The 18,047-nt window shown below is 49.5% G+C and overlaps 1 protein-coding gene across 5 annotated transcripts in view; it reads right to left on the reverse strand.

The window, feature by feature from the left end:
* The window catches only part of Cacna1a (calcium voltage-gated channel subunit alpha1 A), a 293,683-nt gene extending 278,860 nt beyond the window's left edge, over positions 1-14,823 (reverse strand). For all 5 annotated transcript variants that reach the window (XM_085843752.1, XM_085843751.1, XM_029480505.2 and 2 more), the window contains exon 1: positions 14,449-14,823. The gene's annotated coding sequence lies outside the window, so the exon portion shown is untranslated. The remainder of the gene's footprint in view (positions 1-14,448) is intronic.
* Between the last annotated feature and the right edge of the window lie 3,224 nt (positions 14,824-18,047).

Below are 18,047 nucleotides of genomic sequence, written 5' to 3' on the forward strand. Positions count from 1 at the left end.
AGCCCAGAGTTCTCAGAATCAACTGGAAATTTGGCAAAAGTGAAGAATGCAATTAGGAAGCTTCTCACACAAACACGAGCGACTCCAGCATCCATGAATTTTCTGTACATATAAACACAGAGAAGCAAGTAGCCAGATCACAAGGTCCCCACTGCAGGAAGCCAGGCCTCCCTACTTCCTGTTGTGCTCTTTCTCAAGTTCCATTGTAATTGTGTGACAAGTGCAGGAACCCTCCAATCTCTTTTCAAATCCTGGAATTTGTAGGGTTTAATAGATCCTGACCTGCAACCTCCCTCTGTACTGTGAGCATCTCTGAAGGCTTTTGTGATTGAGCCAAATACTTTCCTACTTGTGGGGCAGTGGGCTGCGCACAGACAGCCTGTTCTCCAGTCAAGCATAGGTCTTGAACCCCGGGGGATCCAATGGGTGGTGATTTCCACCTACATGGGACAGAAGGTATTCAATCATGTCTCCTGGACCCCTGGCTCCTGTCAAAGTTACTGCCCCCACAGCCCCCACTGGAGAGGTGTGTGATTATCAGTCACACAGACAATGTCCCAAGCTCCTGGCATTCTGGCTAGACTCCACCCCCACAGTTACCTGACTATAGCCAGGTATGCTCCTCCCCATAGTTATCTGGCAACAACAAAATAGCCCAGCCCACTATAAAAGGGGCTGCTTGGCCCCTCCTCACTTTAAACTCTCACCTTTCCTCCTCTCTAGCCCTCCTTCTCTCTCTCCCTCCTCCCCTCTCTCCATGTGGCCATGCCCGGCCACTCTCTCTCTTTCTACCTTCTCTCTTTCTCCCTGCATTTCTACAATAAAGCTCCAAAACCATTGACTGTCTCTGCTCATCAAGGCCCCCTGTGCTTAACAATGGGATAGCTTTCCTCTAATGAGCCAAGTCTAACCTCCCACTGGAACAGACCTGACCAAAGACTCTCGCTCCTGTGGAAACCACCCAGTGCCCCCTTTCCCCCTTTCCTCTCCTCCCTTTGGCCTGGGGGCTAACTGAGAAGCCCCCTGAGGCCCCTATTCTGCTCTCAGCTCTTCCGCAGTTCAAAGGTGTCTGGGATGCCTGAGGCTGAAAGCCTGGTACCTAGGACTGCCCCCCACCCCATCCCCCTTCCACCATCCGCCAAGCTGGGGTTTAGTGGCTTCACACAGCCAGACACTCATCTGGGGCCTCGTGGAAAGCATGCAGCAGCCCTTCTGCGTCTACCCACCTAGAGCACTGGAACTCTGGTGGGACTCAAGTTCTCCCCCACTCCCTTTATTTTCCTGGTGCCCACAGCCCCGCACCTACTGTCCTTGAAAAAAAAGAGTACCATTCTTTTAAGAAACACCAGCTGTTTTGCAGACGTGTAACTGGACGGAAGGCATAGATCTCAGGCTCACTGACCCCTCACTGTGATGTTCCAGTCACTGACAGAATGGTCCGTCCCTGCTAACTAACCTTACTGACCCATACAGATGAGACTCTCACAGGTGAAGTGTGCTGTGGAGTATTTATCTCTTCCTGAGTCAAAAAGAGGAGGAGGGAGGGATCATGGCTCAGTAGCAGAAGGCCTGCCTCATTTCCACCAGTGAGAGGCTAGGGACATGACACAAAGATAGAGCCCTTGCCTAGCACGTGCAAGGTTCTGTCTCCAGCAAAAAGGGGAGGGAAAGGAGTGGATGATAGATAAACTGAACATTCCTAAACATTCCTAGGAACAAGTATACCTTAGAAAAGTGCATTGCATCTTGCAAGCCCTCACTGGGCATCTGGACCCTTCTTCAGTAGAAAGGAGACATAGTATACCCCAAAGGACACACAAAGGACATACAGCCTATTATTACCCAGGACACCATCACCCAGGACACCACTACCCAGGACATCACCACCCAGGACATCACCACCCAGGACATCACCACCAGCTGTAGAGGGACCTGCAGGCTTTCATTCTAAGCTGCAGAATTACCAAGGGACCGTGATACAAATGCTGTCCCTCAGTGTCCCCAGGAGCTTGCTTCCCGAACCCATGCTGGTCCTGCGGCACAGGTGTTCAAGTCCTCTCTACAAAGCCTGATCTTGTCCTCCTGCCGTCTGTCAGCAGCAGCTACATACAACTTGCATTCTGACATCGATGGTGTGCCAACAGCTGCTAGTGTGTACTGTTCAGGGCAGAGTGATGGAGACAAAGTGTGTACATATCCACTACAGATGCCATGTAAATATAAGAGCGATGTCAGGAGAGCCCGCACAGTGGTCAAGACTCCTGTTCTTCCCAGCACCCATGGCGAGTGTGGTTGCTGGAACTCCAGTTCCAGGCCCTCTTCCACACTCAGCAGACACCTGCATTCACACATGCGCATGCCTGCCAGCTCACAGACAGACACACACACAAATACATAATTTAAAGTGATAAAACACATCTGTAAATAATAAACAAATTTGAGACAGGGGCCTCAAACAGCCCAAGCTATCCTTGAATTCACTATGTATTCAAAATGACCATGATTTCCTGATCCTCCTGCCTCCAGTCTCCCAAGCACCCGACTTATGTTGTGCTGTGTGGTAGAACCCAGTATCCTGCCACATTGAACCCTATCCCAGCCTTTTAAAACAGTTTCAGTCCATGATTGGCTGGCTCCAAAGACCTGGAAGCTGTCAGCAGAGAGGGTGGGCAGAGTGCAGAGTCTTTGAGCCTTCAGGGTGAGCTGGAGATGGCAGTGACCTTGGGGTATGAAAGGTAGACCCTAGAGTTTGGAATTTGTGCAAGCAGGAGTAAGGTACCTTCAATGCCTGGGAAAAGCTGTTCCAGAAAGGTCAACCGGGTGCCCCACCCCCATGAGCTGGGCAACAGCTGTCCTGTGTGTACACACAGGAGACAAACAACCATTGGCCACCAGCAGATACTCCCCAGCTGGAGCTGGCCCAGGCACCTACAGGCCTGGTGAGCAGGTGTGCAAATCTCACCAACTGTGTTTGCCAACAGACAAAAGGACAAAGCACATGGGGATGTGCCTCACCTAGGGACAGCTGGGTGGGAGAGGAGACAATAAGGAGAGAAAATAAGCTGGAGGCCATACAGTGTGGATGTGACAGCCTCACAGGCATAGGTCAGGTTCATCACCTGCCCATATGACATGAGGCTCACGCCTGAGATAGGGCTGTATGGCCTCCAGCTTATTTTCTCTCCTTATTGTCTCCTCTCCCACCTCAGCTGTCCCTGAGTGGATGCGTGCTGTGGATATGGGCACACCCATGATCAGGACTGAAATGCCCCGGACCCATGGGAAGATGGCAAAGCCTACCTGGGGTGAAGCTCAGAAGGATGGCGAAGGCTTCCTTGGGTCTGAGTGTGAATATTGACAGCTGTACAGAAAATGCCCATAGTAGCTTTTCTCCCCCTAGATGCTGACAGCTTCGGACTGCTCCTACTGAGATTAGCTAAACCTGTCTCCTTCATATAATAACCCTGCCTCCTGTGCATATGTATGTAATAACCCTAGCTCCCCATGCAGTTGTATATCATAAACACTTTGCTCCTGTTGCGCTGTGTATAATAACCCCCCTAAGCTTCCAGGACGCTGCAGCTTCTCCATCAGAGATCAGTGTGCTCTGTCCTAGCTTTTCTGTGGGTCCCATCCCAGTGCTTGTCCTGTCTTCATTCCTTCCTGGTCAGCTCCTGTATTCTCTTTCTCTCCCTGCTCCCTCCCTAATTGCTCTCTCTCTCTTTCTCTCTTCCTCAATCCCTCTCTCTGTGTGATAGAGTCTGGCTGTGTTGGCTTGGCTGGCCTTGAACTCCTGGGATGGAGCCATTCTGATTCACCCTCCTGAATAGCTGGTAATACACCACTCACCACTGTGCATAACCAGTCTTTGGGGTTGTTGTTGTTGTTGTTGTTGTTGTTCAAATGTTGCAGCCAATGGCAGTACAGAGATCTGCCACCTGCTATACCATGAATTAATTCCTGGAGGAGACTTGCTGTTTTAAATACTGCACAATTTAAAGTTCCCTGAAGCACTGTCTAACACTCTCCTGGCAGAAACTAGTGTTTCAGCATCTGAGTCTATGCAGAGCGACCCTCTGACACCCGGCAGTGCATGCACAATGACCACATGTTCTGCTCCTAGACAGTCAACCTCAGATCACATTTGGGAAAATGGCATCTGTGCCAAACAGGAGCAGACTTGTCTCCTTCCCTTATTGTCCAGATGACTCAGAGTGGCACATGCTGGATGTCCTCCACCATCTGAAGACAAACCTTAACTGCAAGATAAGATCTCATGCCAATTCACAGATGCTCCTGTATAGCTGCTTGTATTATGAATGCCAATTACGTTCCCCCAAAAAAACACAAGTGTCTGTATGTAAGACACTGGGGGACTCTGCCCCCAACTGGTTCTGATTGGAGAAGAAGAAGAAGAAGAAGAAGAAGAAGAAGAAGAAGAAGAAGAAGAAGAAGAAGAAGGAGGAGGAGGAGGAGGAGGAGGAGGAGGAGGAGGAGGAGGAGGAGGAGGGGGGGGGAGGAGGAAGGAGGAGGAAGGAGGAGGAAGAGAAGGAGGAGGAGAGAAGGAGGAGGAGGAGGAGAAGGAGGAGGAGAGAAGGAGGAGGAGAAGGAGAAGGAGAAGGAGAAGGAGAAGGAGAAGGAGAAGGAGAAGGAGAAGGAGAAGGAGAAGGAGAAGGAGAAGAAGAAGAAGAAGAAGAAGAAGAAGAAGAAGAAGAAGAAGAAGAAGAAGAAGAAGAAGAAGAAGAAGAAGAAGAAGAAAAGAAGAAGAAGAAGAAGAAGCTTGCAGCCAATGGCAGGGCAGGGCAGAAGTGGTACTTGAGAATTTACAGAGAGGTAGAAAGAGAGGAGAGCCACCATGCCTGAGGAGAGTGCAGGACAGAGAGGTGTGGCTGCTATGGCAACCATGTGAAGGAGCCAGGAGAGAGTGGACCAAGAGGACTGGGTCCAGGGCAGGCAAAATAGAATATGGGATATAGTAAGTAATAACTCAGGATTATCAGCTGTGGATTAACCACATGGAGGTTAGGAAGTGGCCCAGTCATTGAGCTGATTAAGGCATATCAAAATATAAAGGCTGTGTGTGTGTGTGTGTGTGTGTGTGTGTGTGTGTGTGTGTGTGTGTGTGTCTTTCATTTGGGAATGTAAACCTTTAGGGCATGTAGCAGGAATGTGCTGCCAGGATTTATATATAATAAATATTGTTACAGTCCTGGGGCATTGTAGACTTGGGTCTCTGAGGAGAGAGTGTGGAGTCTAGTGAGCACAAATGTAATGGCTGATCTCGGTTGTCAAGTTGGTATCATCAGGACCAACTATAACCCCAGCAGCTGGGCACTCCTGGGAGGGTTTTCTTAATTGGATTATTTGAGGTGGGAAATCCCACCCTAAGTCTGGACCACACTTAACGGTGACAGCCCACAAAAGGGAACTTGGGAAAAGGAAGCCATTGACTTTTGCCTGCTTGCCCTCACTCCTGCTGGCAAGTTCATCTATCCTGTTGCCAGGGCATTCTTTCCCTGGTATTAGAACGAGCTTCTACAGGATTTCAGTGTAGACTGAAGACCAGGAGCTCTCCAGAAATCTTGGAGGACTCCAGCACCAGACTGGGACTGCTGAGAACCCAGCCTGTGGACTGAACAACTCCTGGGTCCTCAGCCTTTCCATAGTGAGGCAGCCACTGTTGGACTAAGCCAGTCTGATAAGTCCTTTTTTGATTGATAGATAGATATGTGAATATATTGACATATCAGAGATATATTCATTCTATCAGTTCTATTCCTTTAGAGAACCCTGACTAATGCAACACAGGTGATCTTTAAATAGAGCATTTACTGAGATGGGAAACAGTTTGGTGGGAAAGAGCACTTGCTGCATAAGCACAGGGACCTGAATTCAAATCCCCAGCATTCACTTAAAAAAAAAAGACTAGAGTGTCACTGAATGCCTGTAAACCTAGTGTTGTGGGGAGACACAGGAGGCTCTCTGGGGCTTCGAACTTCCATCATAGCTCTAGGTTCAGTGAGATACCCTGTCTCTAAGGATAGCATGGAGAGAGACAGAGGAGAATGCCCAAGATCCCCCATAGCTTCTGCATGTGCATACACTATACACAGAAACACATGCACACATACACCACACATAACACACGTGTACCACACATATCTAAGACACACATACAAGACATATGTATGTACAACACACAAACAGCACATATATATATATATATACACACAAACCCATATATGTTCATAAACCAAACACATATATACATGTACCACATACATGTGTACATATATCACACACATAAAACACACATATATGTACATATACCCTACACACAACATATATATGTACATATACCATACAAAGCACATGCATGTACATAGAACACATGTGTACACACAATACAAAAGAGTGGAGTGTGTGTATTTGTATGTACATATGTGTGGGCCGTGATATGCATGTAGAGACCACAGGACAACTAGGGGGAGAGGGTTTTCTCTTTCACCACATGGCTTCCAGGCATCAAACTCATCCTCAGCTGTAGTGGCAAGTGCCTTTACTCTCTGCACCATCACACACGCCCCTCATGTTTGGTTTCAGATATATATTCACAAGTTTTCTAATGTGAATAAACACTTAACAAGTGTTCAAAAAATGTGTGCTCATCCTGTGTGTACACCTAAGCTGTGCATGCGTGTGTGCTCGTGTGTGTGTGTGTGTGTGTGGTATGTGTGTGTCTGTGTGTGTCTGTGTGTGTCTGTGTATGTGTGTGCTCTTAAATACAAATGCCAGAGGAGGACCTGGGGTAACCTGGTGTTTCATACTTGCCCTGGGGATGGAGTCTCCCACTGACCATGAACCTGGCTGCCAACCAGCCCCACCCATCTTTGTGTCTAATCTGCCACAGCACTGTAATCACATGCCATGGTTGGCTTTTCATGTGGGTGCTGGGGATCTGAACTTAGGTCCTTGTGTTTGCATAGCTGCTGCATCTTGGGCACTGTAGAACTCATGCCCAGACAAGCATACAGCAAGGTGGAAGTGGGGGAAATCCGAATGTAATCCGGGTCAATGAGCACACACTCATGGCCTGGGGCAAAAGTCCCATGAGGTCAGAGCTAAACAGCCAGACCAGATGGCAAAGGCTGAACACCCGGCTGAGGCCAGCAGGAATCAGCTGAAGTGTGTGCCCTAGTGAGGAGAAACCTGGTCACAGCTGGTGCACTTTCAATCCATGTCCCTGTCACCAGCCAGATGTATGGTCACAGGGTGCCTAGGACAGATGGGTACATGGGTAACCCCACCACATGGGCATGGACTGAAGGGAAAAGAGAGGAGGGAGGCCCCAGACTGCTCATGACATCTGAGCCCCTGTATCCTGCCCAGTTCTCCTTTCCTTCTTCCCACCCATCCACCCAGCAGCAACACATATTGAGCACCTGCTGTATACTAGGCTGAAGCTCTCACCTGGCACAAATCAACGTCACTTCCCTGAATGCCCTGTCTTCTCTTTACCTCTATCCAGCTCAAGGCACACTGTCTCCTAAGCCACAGCCACTGGATCTGCCCTTCCCCCAGCCTTGAGCTGGCTAATCAGCTAGCCCACCTAGGGTGGAGTCTTCTAACCTAGGTGAAGTCTATTGTCCTGCCATCTTTGCAGCTTCTGGCAAGAAGCCACTACCTGCTGAGCAGCTGAGCTTGTCTTCCTGATCCTGGTAAAGTGGGGGATGGGTTCCCCCACCCCTTTAAATTCAGACTTAAGAATTAAACATTGGGCCTTGATCAGAAACTCTGTCTTGGTCTCATTTCTCTTTTGTCCGTCCTTCCCATCCATCTCCAGCTCTCCTTTCAGGTACCCACTTCTCCATGGCTGCTGGCGGCTACAGATGGAGGTTCTCTGTTCCTGCATCTCCCTTTCTGTGCCTCTTCTAAGCACAGAAGCCAGGCCCAGCCATGGATGCATGTCAGAGGCGATGAGGAGACACACACCTGGGATAACCTCAGCCAAGGGTGGGCAGGAACAAACAGTGATCCCCTTTTTCAAATCTACTGTGCCTGGGCTCTTTGCCAATGGCTGTCACTGCCTGCTGTGTGTCCTTGGTAAATCACTGCACATCTCTGAGCCTGTTTTCTTATCCATAAAGTAGACACCGCAGCACATACTTCATAGAGTCATATGTGAGGGGGAAGTACAGTCACCTCTGCCTCCTCCAGTTCTGCACCAGAGCATCCGACCAGGCGTGATTTAAAATGGTTCTTTTTAAGTTGCATCTGAGGCTCAGTAGGTAAAATACTTGCTACACAACATGAAGGCCAGACTTCAGATCTCCACAAATCCACATAAAAGCTCTGTGGATGTGGTGACTGTGAAATCCCAGCCCTGGGAGGTGGAGCAATGGAAACTATGAGCAAGCTAGCAAGGGAGAGAAGCTGACTGGTGAGGTCCAGGCTCAGTGAGGAAGCAAGCAACTGAGGGCATCCACAGACATTCACACACATGTGCACCTATACATGCCAGCACATGTATCTACACCACACACACTAGATGACAGAGGGTAGACAGATAGATAGACCACACACACAAACACACACACATACACACACACAAACACACACATACACACACACATACACACACACACATACACACACACACACACACACACTAGATGACAGAGGCAGAGGGTAGGTAGGTAGATATATAGATAATAGATAGATAGATAGATAGATAGATAGATAGATAGATAGATACATACATACATACATACATACATACATACATACATACATAGGTAAGATAGAAAGATAAGATAAACGCCGGGCACTCGGGAGGCAGAGGCAGGCGGATTTCTGAGTTCGAGGCCAGCCTGGTCTACAAAGTGAGCTCCAGGACAGCCAGAGCTATAAAGAGAAACCCTGTCTCGAAAAAACCAAAAAAAAAAAAAAAAAAAAGAAAGATAAGATAAGATAATTTTAAGTTGCCTTTGAGGACTGGGGAGATAGACCTGTAGGCGGCCATGAGAACCTGAGTCTCTTGCACCCACAGAAAAGCTGGGCATGGTGGCACAGATTTACAACACCAAAGATCCGGTGAGATGGAGGTGGGAGGGCTCCTGGGGGTCACTGACCAGCCAACCTAGATGAATGGGGAAGCTCTGGTTTCAGTGATAGACTGTCCCACGAAACCAGTTGATGTCAGAAATGACACGCAAGGTTGACGTCTAGCCTCCTCTATATATACATAAATGTGTCAGAAAGCCAGGTATGGTGGCTCATATCTATAAGCCCAACACTAGGCTGAAGCAGGCCAGCCTTGTCTACAGAGTCAAATATGTCTTCCCCAGCATCCAGGCAGTGGTCCCAGTCACTCTGGGCAGCAGGGGGAGGAACTTCCTTCTGCTGGGCATGAGCATTTGATTCCTCTGTGCTTAACATCAGCAGATGTTCACGCAGCGTGCCCCTTCGGCTCAATGGCATGGCATCTCAATGTGCCTCTGAAGTGTTAATTGGTCACATGTTAATTTGTTAGGGTAGTCATGGTGACTGGTGGCTCCTTTGTTGAACAAATATTTTTATATTATTAATCTTGAGATAGATACTCAGTGTGTAGACCAGGCTGGCCTTAAATTCACAGCTATGTGCCTGTCTCTGCCTCCCAAGCTCTATGAGGAAGGGCACATAGCACAGTGCCCAGTCTTGAACAAATATGTATTGACAGTCACTGTGGTTTGGATCTAAGTCATCTCCAAAGGGTCATGAGTTGCAGGATTGGTCCCCAGCGAGGCTGTGAGCAGAGATGGGCCTCGGGGTAAGTGCATTGTGAGGCTATGACATCATTGGTGGGTAGAGGGGTGGAAACTTGAGAATGTGGGGTCTGGTGTAGGAAGTCAGGTCACTGTGGGTGCACCATTGAAGGGGCTACTAGAGCCCACTCCTTCCCTTTCTCTGTCTTTTCTCTCAGCTGCCAAAAGTTAGGATCACTTTAAACAAATTGAGTCCGGGCCTGAAGAAAGCTTGAAGAGGGCTGGGAGATGACTCAGCCAATAAAATACTTTGTTTTGCAAGCATGAGAACCTGAGTTCAATCCTCAGACCTCTAGGGAAAAGCCAGACTTGGGGGCTGGGAAGATGGCTCAGTGGTTAGGAGTGCACCCTGCTTTTGCAAAGGGACTGAGTTTGGGTCCCAGCACTCACACCCAACAGCTCACTACCACCTGTTACTTCAGCTCCAGAGGATCCGATACCCTCCTCAGGCACGGTACCCATGTGCACAACCCCACCCCAATACACACATGTACACATAATTGAAGCAAACAAAATCAAACCTTAGATGCTGTAGAGAGCACAGGTTCAATTTCTAGCACCCATGATGGCTCACAGCTACTTGTAACTCAAGTTCCAAGGGATCCAACACCCTCTTTTGGCCTCTGTTGACACCAGGCATTCATGGGGTGCACAGACTTAGATTCAAGCAGAACACTCGTCCACATTTAAAAAAAAAAATTTAAAGAAATGAAGATAGAAAGAAAAAGAAGAAAGAAAAAGCAAGGGGTGGAGGAAAGATGAGAGGGAAGAGGGAGGCAGAAAGAAAGGAAGAAAGAAAAAAGGGAAAGAAGGAAGAAAGGAAAGGAGGGAGGGAGGGAGGGAGGGAGGAAGGAAGGAAGGAAGGAAGGAAGGAAGGAAGGAAGGAAGGAAGGAAGGAAGGAAGGAAGGAAGGAAAGATGGTGTGGAGACTGCAGCTGTAGCCAGGGAGTTGAGAAGCAGAGGCAGGAGGCCAGCCAGCTGGCCAACCTAGCCCACACACTACAACCCATGAAAGGCCCTGCCTTGAACATCAAGGTGACTGGGAGAGGGGCTCCTGAGGCCCCACTGCTAGCTGAAGAGCTGTTGGTAGTTAGTGGCTGCTGGGAGCAGAAAAGTCAGCTTCCTCTTGGGGTGTGGGACCCAGTAGGATGTCCATGCTCCGGTGCATGGGCCTATAGCTATGTACTTGTGGGCAGCAGTGACTGGACTCAGCGATTTTGCATTGTTGGTTGGTTGGTTGGTTGGTTTGAGACAAGGCCTTACCATGCAGCCCAGAACCCACTATGTAAACCAGGCTGGCCTGGTAGCTAAGGCTTGCAGTTTCAGCTCCTAATCATCCTGCTTCTGTCTCCTAAGTGTGAGGATTGCAGGCATGTACCCCTGTGCGGGAGTCAGAACAAGGTCCTGTTTCTAATGTGCAGCCTTGTCTATGTAGGGCAAGGGACAATCATGGGAAAAGGAGGGAGGGGTAAGCTGGGTAGTAACTGAGAGCATCGCCCATGCCTGTCCTGGCTTCATTTCTGTTGCTAAGACAAAAGCAACTTAGAAGACAAAGGGTTTAATTGCTGCCTTACAGTTTAGGATCAGTTCAGCACAGCAGGGAAATCAAGGCAGAAGCTTGAAGCAGCCAGTCACACCCACAGTCCAGAGAGAGTAATTGCCCATTCCTGCTCAGCACCCTCTCTAAACATATACAGTCCAGGACCCCCTACTTAGGGAATAATGCCACCCACCGTGGGCTGGGTTTTCCTACATTAATGAATGTAATCAAGACCCCCCACCAACATGCTTACAGGCCAACCAGATCAGGATAATCCTTCACTGGGACTCTTCCCAGGTGATTCTAGATCGTAAGTTGAAAACTAGCTCTACCCATCACAAGCCCTGTTTGTATGTGTAATTAATCCAGTTGTTGGATGCACTTAAGGAGAAATAGAGCAGAAATCCGAGGAGCCAGGCACAAAGGTGGGGATTCCATGCAGGAAACAGAAGGCACATGACCTCCTGGACCAATGGCAGACAATAGCTGCTGCTCTGGGTAGGGGAGGGAAGTGACCCAAGGGGCTGTGCTTCTTATCTGGAGTGATGGGAGATTGCCAAGACTACGGAGGGTGATGGCCATACCACCTCATGGGTATTCAAGTACTGTAACCAGTTTTAAGAAGAAATCAAGCCAGATCTAGTAGCTCCAAGGAAGGAAGGAAGGAGGAAGTGCACTGGAACCGGATCAACTGGTAAAATGCTTACTTTGCTGGCACGAGGAACCGCCTCTGATCCCTCAGGATCTAGTCAAAATATGCGTAGTGGCACACAGCAGTGATCTCAGCCAGGGATGACAGAGACACCTGTATCCCTCGAACTCAAGGGCCAGCCAGCCTGGCAAACTCTGTAAGCTCCAGAAATAAAGTAGAGAGTAATTGAGGAAGACCCTGACCTCCACATACATGGGCACACGCACCTTCATACATTTACACACATCAACAGCTACATGCACACACTCATACACCACATAGACAAAGGGAGGGTAGGAGGGAGGGAGAGCGGGAGGTGGGGAGGGAGGGGAAGCAAGCCACAGGTCCTCCTACAGTAGATTTGAAAGCAGCCTGTACTTTGGAGTTGGATAACACATCTCAAGCCTCCCAGCCTCCCAGCTGCCATCCTCAGCAAAGGACCCTGAAGCGTAGGTGGATGGTCCATCTCACCCATGACTGTGAGGCCTCCAAGGTCGACTGTCCAGTGAGACACTTAGGATCTTAGCAATCTGGGGACCATTCTCATTCTGGGCTGGCAGGATCCAAGAATCCCAGAGAAAAGGGCAGCTGTCCAAGGTCTGACTTTCCAGGGCAGTGTGTGGGGACTCAGGAGGGTGGCTCCACCCACTGGCTAAATCAGCCCTTTCTTCTTTCAAGATGAGCTTGGCCTTGCCAGAGGGGTCAGAGTGAGTTGGCCCAGCAGCTCTAAGCTGTCTCATGCTGTGAAGACAGCCTGGATTGAAAGCTCCCAGAATAGAGCCTTCCTAAGGGGCCTCAGAGCCTGTAGGCTAACAATTTTTAAAAAGTAGCCAGGAATGGTAGCATGAGTTAATATGCTACCATTCAGGAGGTTGAAGTTCCAGACCAGCCTAGGCTACACGGAAACCCTGTCTCAGAGAAAAAAATATGATAATAAATAATAAAATAGTAAACCATATGCTAGATCCCAAAGTGGCCAAGGGCTCAGAGGACTCTACATTGGTGTCCACTGCCCCATCGTTTCTTTCAAGGTCAAATTCACTCTCTCCCTCCCGACCCCGAGGGCTGCTCATTATGGGCTCTTTGGGAGAAAGTGACATTGAATTAAACTATCTTGCATGGAGGAAAGGTGGCACTTGCACAGGATGACATCTTTATGCATCTTAGGGGGAAGTAGGACACCAGCAGAGATAACATGGTGTCTGGGAGGGGTGTGTCTTCTTGCTGGGGGGTGGAGCGTGTCTCCCTGAAGCCAGGGAGCAGGGTATTGGAGAGGGGAGGGGCTTGAGGCCATATAATGGGAAGTGGCTTGTAGCAGCTAAGCACACCTGAAGTATCTGCAAGTGACCTGAGGTCACCCTAGAAATTCTGTGCCTGGGACATAAGGAGGCCATGTGAAGCCATCAGCTCTGAGCCAGATGGGGCTGCTGGTGGGGGTTATTCAGACATGCCTTTGGCCTTGAGATGGGAGCAGGACGTGCAGGAAGGTTTTGTCAGCTCTTTCTGCTACCCCAAGCTGCTGTGCTCTAGTTACATTTTGGTTTGGCTTCTTCTTGGAGCAGGTCTCAGGAACATCCCCGTTCCTCCCCCCTGCAACAAAGACAGGAGATTGCTGGGTATCTGTGCATCCCAGTCCCACCTGGGTTGGCCCAGGGTCCTTCAGAGGTGTACATGAGGCTTTCAGCAGGGAGAGAGACTCAAAGAAGAGAAAATTAACAGATAAAAAGAAAAAAAGGAGAGAGGGGAGTCAGGGATGGAAAAGAGCAAGAAAGGGGAAAGATAAAGACAAAAACAGAGGAGAGAGAGAGAGAGAGAAATCTAAACCCATTCTTTCTAGGCTCTGCCAGGGCACACAGGCCAGGTGGCTACAGAGAGGGTGGAACCTGGGCCAGGGACTCTCAGCAACCCAGGGACGCCCTGTGAGTGACTGGGCTGAGAAAGACTGTCTGCCTGCTGGGCTTAGACTAAGAGTAACTCTCACAGCCCAGTCACGTGTCCCAGCAGGTGGCAAAGACATTGGTCACCAGAGGCTGCAGACCCAGAGCTGAGGGTAGTTAGAAGAAAGGGAATTTGAGGGCTGGAGATGTGGTTGAATGACAAAGCACTTTCCTCATATGTGCAAGGTCCTGACCACACCTCCGCCCCCCCCCCCAAAAAAACCCTACTTTGAAGAGAGAAATAAGTCTATCCACTTACATACACTTTAAGAGAGACTCTCCAAAGAAAGACATGTTAGGGGTTTGTTTGTTTGTTTGTTTGTTTCAAAGAATCAAGTAAAATTTGAAAGCAATTCAAAAGAAAAATTATTCACAGAGAGAGGTGGAGATCTATTGCAACAAAAAGGAAAACCGAACTCCTAACCGAACGTCATGCCCTACCCCAGGCACCCAACTCTGCGGAGCTCTGCTCACCTGCATCGGATCTAGTAGATGTTACAGCCAGTCCTCCTGGAGTCCTGAGGGTCCCTCCTCAGCATCCAGGCTTGCAAGCAGTGAGTGGTACACAGATCCATGGACCAGAATAAAAACGTGCATAAAAACGCTGCGTGGGGCGCCAAGAGCTGCGCACCGAAGCCAGTGCGGACAGAACAGGGCAGCAGCTCCAGCTGTGGCGCGAAAGAGGCGAGCTCCACTGAAGCTGGGGGAAGGTCGGACTGACCAAGCTCTCTGATCATCCGCAGCCAAGTATCTCGCACCATCCAACCAGGAGCTGAGAGCAAGCCTCCCCCATTGCTCCTTGCAGGGAATCAGGAGTTTTTTCTTGATTTTTCTGTGTCCCTTAACTCGGCGCAGTGACTTCTCGGTGCCAAGCAGAACTCTAAGGAAGGGAGGGCATGAGGGACTGGCATGCTCTAAGAAGCAGCGCAGGGGTGGTGCTTACGGAACCGTTCTGTTCCACCTGTTCCTGGCGAGGCTGCAGGAAGGCAGGAGGCTGCTCAGAATTCAGCTACGTCCCCTTTACCAATGGTGACTTAAATTATTCATGCTCTTAGAGAAACAATATTTAGGGTGCAGCTGCTAATCTATGCCTTGGAAAACAGGCTTCCGCTCCTTGACCTCACAGCGATATTACCACAGAGGACCTCAAAAACAGAAAGCAATTTCTCCTGTGCAGTGCTACAAAGTGCAGGCTTCACACTTGTCTCTGGCTGAGAAGTTAGACCAAAGATTCTTATCCTCTTCTTTTTTGTAGAAGATGGAACCCAGGACTTGGAAAATGCTAGGCAGGTAATCTACCACACCCTCACCAATGCACCCCGTGATTTATGTGCCCACTGATTGATTGATTGATTGATTGAGACAGGCTCTCACTATGTAGCTCTAGCCGTCCTAGAACTCCTTATATACCAGGATGGCTTTGAACTCACAGACCCACTTGCCTCTGTCTCCCAGTGCCAGGATTAAGGGATTGTGCCACCACAGCCAGATCCTACTTACCTGTTTTTGAGGTAGTGTCTTGCTATGTATGTAGTCCAGGCTAGCCTAGAACTCGACATCCTGTCTCAGTCTCCCTTGTGCTTGAATCACAGGCATCCACTGCTACTCTAGATTCCTGTGTTTCTTTTTAAAGTTGTTAGTGTTATATATTTCCCATAAGAACTTGCAAGAGACCAGCAAGCTGGCTCAATGGACAAAGGTGCTGCCTCCAAGCCTGACAACCTGAGTTCAACCCCTGGGACCCATGGGATGGATCTGTGACTAATATTTAATAGGCTCACCCCAACCCTCATCTCCAGCAAGATGTTTGTTCTCTGACCTCCACATGTGCAGCCAAATTCATGAGCACCCCCTCTTCTGGCCTTTAAGGGCACCTGTACTTATGTGCCCACCCACACATAGACATACACACATATAAACAAAAATAAAACAAATCTTTTTTAAAAATCTCCCACACACAAAGAAAGAAACAAGCATAAACAACAAAACACAGCTGAAAACACTGGGAACACCCCACGACAGGAGCACCCCATGGCAGGAGCACCCCACGACAGGAGCACCCCATGCATGGCAGGAGCACCCCACGACAGGAGCACCCCACGACAGGAGCACCCCATGGCAGGAGCACCCCACGACAGGAGCACCCCATGCATGGCAAGAGCACCCCACGACAGGAGCATCCCATGACAGGAGCACCCCATGGCAGGAGCACCCCACGACAGGAGCACCCCATGCATGGCAGGAGCACCCCATGCATGGCAGGAGCACCCCACGACAGGAGCACCCCATGCATGGCAGGAGCACCCCACAACAGGAGCACCCCATGCATGGCAGGAGCACCCCACGACAGGAGCACCCCACGACAGGAGCACCCCACGACAGGAGCACCCCACGACAGGAGCACCCCACGACAGGAGCACCCCATGCATGGCAGGAGCACCCCACAACAGGAGCACCTCATGACAGGAGCACCCCACGACAGAGTTGTTACATTCTTTGCTTCACTTGTGTTTGTTTAAAGGTGACTCAAAATGTTTCATCAGGTAAAGAGCTTGCTGCCAAGCCTGACATCCTGAGTTCGATCCCTGTGACCCTACAGTAGAGAGGAGCCTTTTTGACAGCTCCAGGGGAGTGACTCTTGAGGTTGTCCTCTGCCCTCCACACTCACACCATGGCATGCACAGGCTGTGGAGGTCTATGTATGTGTGTGTGTATATATATGTGTGTGGGTGTGGGTGTGCATATATGTGCATGTGTGCAGGAATACATGTATGTGCTTGTGTGTGTGCATGCACCTATGTGTGCAGAGTGTATACATGTGTCAGCCTCTTTTGAGAAAAGCATCTCTCATTGACCAACAACTCACTGATCAAACCAGCTGTCTGGCCAGGGAGCCCCAGGGATCCACCTGCCTCCATGTCCCTAGCCCAAGGATGACAGGCTGTTGCTTCACAACACACACACACACACACACACACACACACACACACACATACTTTTATGTGAGTTCTGGGGTACTCAGACTTGCACTTTTCCAACTGATCAATGCCCCTCAACCAAAAATTTTATTTCTAAAAATGAGGTAGTTCTAGATTTGGTCCCTGGTCTTTAGTTTGCTGACCTCTGGGGTATGCAAACATTTACACCCAAAAAGTGCTTTTCTGAGTCACGGGCTGCGTTGCTGTGAGCAAGTCCCTTAAGTCTGTGTCATCTCCTGTTCAAATCTGGGTGGAGTCCCGCGGAGGATTGTTTGGACTGTAAAGTCAGACAAGGCTGTCGGAGGCACCACAAACTGAGAAAGGCCGCACGACACAAGATGTTACCACTGTTAGTCAGGGAGCCCCAGGGCTACACAATTAGCATCAAATTTTCCTATTTCATGCCATGTGACTCATGTGAGTCACTGTGAACATAAATAGCCATCCCCGCTTCCTTAAGAGTCCTTTGGAAATGTCAAAAAGTTCTGATTTTCCTTTGGGCAAATGAGAGCATCCTGAGTCAGCTCTCTTCTAACTCATGCGGTCTTTTAGGGTGAACAATTACTCCCTGTTATCCCCTCCTTCCTGTTCACAGAGCCCTGCTGCAGTTCAGTGGGGCAGCACGTGTCTCCCAGTCGTCTGCCTTGGATGTGACCATATGACTTGCTTTAGTTGGTGGCACATGAGCAGCCTAAGCCATGGATATGGCCTGTCCTCTTGTCCTATCCTGAGAACAAGCATCCCCAAAGAAAACAAAAGGCACCTGCAGTCACCCAACTGGCTCCACCCCAACCGGATATATGCCAAGCAACCCACACAGTCTCGCTGTGAAGCCTCGGATAGAGGAGAACTGGTGATCCCCCTGCCTCTGTCTCCTGGGTGCAGGGGTGACCTGGGTGTGTGACCATGCCCAGCTGAAGCCACTACATCGTGGAGCATGGGTGTGGTGGCTCATTTCAGTCAGGTGTCAGCCTGACTGGGCTGAGATTCCTGTCCAGTTGGCTAGACTTGGGTGCTAGGTGTGTCTGCGAAGGGGGTTTCAGAAATGCAGCATGTCTCAGGGGGATATTGAGTTCCAAGGCCTTGTGTAGGTCT

The sequence above is a fragment of the Mus caroli genome, unplaced genomic scaffold, assembly GCF_978045245.1.
Source record: "Mus caroli unplaced genomic scaffold, Mus_caroli_1 scaffold_10, whole genome shotgun sequence".
Classification (NCBI taxonomy): Eukaryota; Metazoa; Chordata; class Mammalia; order Rodentia; family Muridae; genus Mus; species Mus caroli.